Below are 3,646 nucleotides of genomic sequence, written 5' to 3'. Positions count from 1 at the left end.
CTAAAAATAATTAATGTAACAAAGTGGCATATTTTGGATGACATGTCCTCCGTGCCTACAGACATATTTGAGCATGGCATATTCTGCTATTCTTCAATACCAGTCACAAACATACCTCTAGATCACACTTTCGAAACATCACTTAACACACTGAGCTTCTGCACTCATACTTGTCCATTTTATAATATGCTCCACAGATATCTGAAGTTCTTACCCTATTACAAATGTCAAGTGATTTTGGTTTATTTTACTTAAGGAATAAGTTGAATTTTTTTTTCTTTTTAAACTGCTTTATTAAATTCACATAATGAAAAAAATTTTTTATGAAAACTAGATAAATTATCATGCTGGACAGAAATGTTTATACTAAGACAAAACAACATTTAATTAGGAACTGGTGAGAGGAAACACCAAAAGGTTTATAGAAAAGTAAATCCCAAAATAAAAGCTGGTAGAGCAGAGGCTGCATTATTAACCTCAGGAGAAACCTTAGGATTCGAGGTATAAAGCAAAAGTCAATGGTGATCAGGTTCAGGCATTTGGAAGCGCCTATGATGTCTTATTCCCTGCTCCTTAGTCTTTCTCCTGATTTTCATTCACTGTACTACAATATTTTCTACATTAGCTTCTACTTCATTGTGATCAACATGACTGTCAGATATGGCCCACTGAAAATTAGGAACAAATTGCTTAACCCAACTCAGCCTAACATTTCCTCCAGACTTCTGGGCTTTGCCACCTCCCAAATGATGTGGTTTCTCTCTATTTTGTACAGGGGCTTGGGCTCCTTTATTTTTCTGCTGGGCATTTTGCATGTTGAAATTTTTTACTTCTTGTTATTGTTTGGAAACCATTGATCCTGGTCTATCCTTGCTGTCTCCTCTTCATCCCGATTCTCAATTATCCCTGTGAATGCACTGCTGCAACAGTTGGACCCACAGCCTTGCTCCCTCTCTACCTTTACCCCTTACTCTTGGGGCCACTGCTGGCCACAGGGAGCAAAATTTGAGGAGGTAACAAGCAACAGTCAGATATGAAATGACTTCTCTTTAAAGTGAAAGAAGAAAGTGCCAAAGCAGGATTGTATTTGAACATCAAGAAGACAAAAATCATGACTCCACTAGAAATATACAATTTTAAGACAGACAATGAAGATATCCAAGTCATTAAATATCTTGCTTACCTTTGTTCAGTCACAAATTCAAATGGAAACTACAGTCAAGAAATCAAGAGAAGCCTGAGACTTGAAAGGGCAGCAATAGAAGAATTAGGAAAGAATATCCAAAGCAAAGATGTGTCATTAGAGACCATGGCTATGATCATCCACACCCTCATCTTTCCAATCAATATGTAAGGATGTGAAAGTTCAACAGTGAAGAAGAAAGGCAAAAAAAAAGTGAATCATTTTGAAATACTGTGTTGAAGGTGGGCTCTATGGATACCCTGGACCTCCTGAAAGGTACACAAGTGGGTCCTACAACAAATTAAGCCTGAAAAATCACTTCAGGCAAAAATGACAGAAATGAAGCTGTTCTACTTTGGGTACATCTTGAGAAGGCAAGATTTTTTTGGAAAAGACAATAATGCTGTGAAAACTAGAAGGCAGCACAGAAAAAGGAAGACCAGTATAAGTTGTACTGACTCCATAAAACAAGAGGTGTGAGACTATTGCTGAGCAAGACTATTAAGGACAGAACATTGTAGACATCACTCATTCATAGAGTCCCCAGAAGTTAGAGCAGACTCCTCAGTATGTAGTGATAACCAAATGGAAATAATCATTATAGAGAAGAGAGATCAGAGAAAAGACTACTTGTTTTTTTCTTCATTAGTTTTCTCCTTGGCCTTTAAATTATGATTCAAGAGGTCATCCTCTCGAGAGATGGAGAGAGTTTACTTTGTGGAGTAAAAAAATATCAGAAGAGTCTGAGCATAATGTTAAGGTTCTGAGTGCTTCTGAAGTCAAGGAAGAGGCAGACATGTCCAAGGACAGGGCTGAACTAGCAGCAGAAGCCCCAACAGAATCAGGAAGCATTAGGTGAGAGGCAAATTCTTCCCCATATTTGATGTGAGACTCAGTGCCTTATATTTTTAATATTACTTGTTCATATCAGAGGGGTAATTTATTGTTGCAGTAATACATGGTCTGCCATGTTTGTTCATCTTGTTGTTTCTGATGTGTGTAATGAAGCACAAAATAATCATGTGACTCCTAATCATTAATCCTACCACTTTACTCATCAATAATTCTTTATTAATGCCTTTTGTTGAAAATTGCCAAAGACAACGTTTAAGGAAAAATCCAATTGGAAGAGGGCTCAGAGTATACAATTCAGATGAGGCACCTTCTGTGTGGGTTTGACTGCCTCTCCTTCCTGCCATTGCTCCTCCACCAGAAACTTGGCAGGTGGTTAGGGGCTCCTCATCTTGTGTTCTGTCTCATAGCCGGCTGTCTATTTGGCTCTTCCTTCTGTTCAGTCAGAATTATCAGCAGAGACAATGGCCTAACAGATGCTGATATTCATCCTGGATCAGCCTATGTTGATTTTATGCTTATTAGTCTGAGCTAGTCACAGCCAGCTGGTTGCTGTTTGCCTTGACTGAGCAGTAGAAATATACACAACTGCAATGGCCCCTTGTGTACATATACGCCCAGGTGCTGGCTGCCATAATAATTTCTCCCATAAAATGAGGAGTTATTTTTTGATTACTGATGTTTTGAAGGCTTTTTTTTTTCTTTTTGGTTTTTATTTTTAGGACAGACACAGAGAAGGAAGAAAGAACCCAGTATATCATATAGATATATTAGAAAGAGTCCTAGTATTTTACTCTGCAGTAACTGGATAAAAAAGTTAAAGTTTAACTTTGCTTATTAGTTTTCTCCTAATAGCAGTGAGAAGCCAGTACAGATTTTTAAAGACCCATAAGCAAGCTGCCTTTAAGGCTAACAGATGAAATGTTTCCTGGGCAGCAGGTATCACACTGACTAGTGCTTCAACATTCACAACTTACTCCTTTATGGATCCCAGAGGCAAAATGTTTTCAATTTGCCAGTAAGCACTGGAGCTTGCTGTGACCCACTCCACTTCAGAACTAGAAGCTGCCTGAATGTTTTAGGCATTGTCCTACCTAATAGTAAAAGAAAATGGGAAGTCCTCTTTAGAATTGCAATTTATCTTTTCCAGTCTACCTGATGTCCTTGCTTTAATTGATAAAATACTTAAACTTTTTTTTTAAGTTTTAAAATAGTTTACCTAGCCTATAATTTAATATCTTCTTTCCTCTGCTGCTGTCTGGATTTAGCAATTTTTCCTAATACCCCTTCCCCTAAATTGCTTACCATCCCTTCTTTTACTCCCTTATATTAAATAAAAAATAGTATTTCTAACATAAGTAAATGTAATTATTCTCCTCACACTCATATTTCCATGAAACCATATTAAAAAGGAAATTGAAGAAGCTGAACATATGACTTGTTTATTAGACCTGTCCCTAGATTGCTATTAGATATACCCTAGACAGATGGAATGATATTTGCTTTCAGTTAGATTTTAGGAAAAATATGAGAAAGATTATTACAAATATTAAAATATCCTTGTTCTACATTTTAATTAATGACTGGATAAAGATACAGTGGTTATGCTTA

At 36.9% G+C, this 3,646-nt stretch overlaps 1 pseudogene; it reads right to left on the bottom strand.

Moving 5' to 3' along the window:
• Positions 1-361: 361 nt before the first annotated feature.
• LOC150021448 (protein BEX4-like) lies at positions 362-854 on the bottom strand (annotated as a pseudogene).
• Positions 855-3,646: the final 2,792 nt, after the last annotated feature.

Source organism: Furipterus horrens, unplaced genomic scaffold, assembly GCF_987537825.1.
Source record: "Furipterus horrens unplaced genomic scaffold, mFurHor1.1.pri manual_scaffold_1, whole genome shotgun sequence".
NCBI lineage: Eukaryota > Metazoa > Chordata > Mammalia > Chiroptera > Furipteridae > Furipterus > Furipterus horrens.
This window is presented reverse-complemented; position numbering and strand designations above follow the sequence as displayed.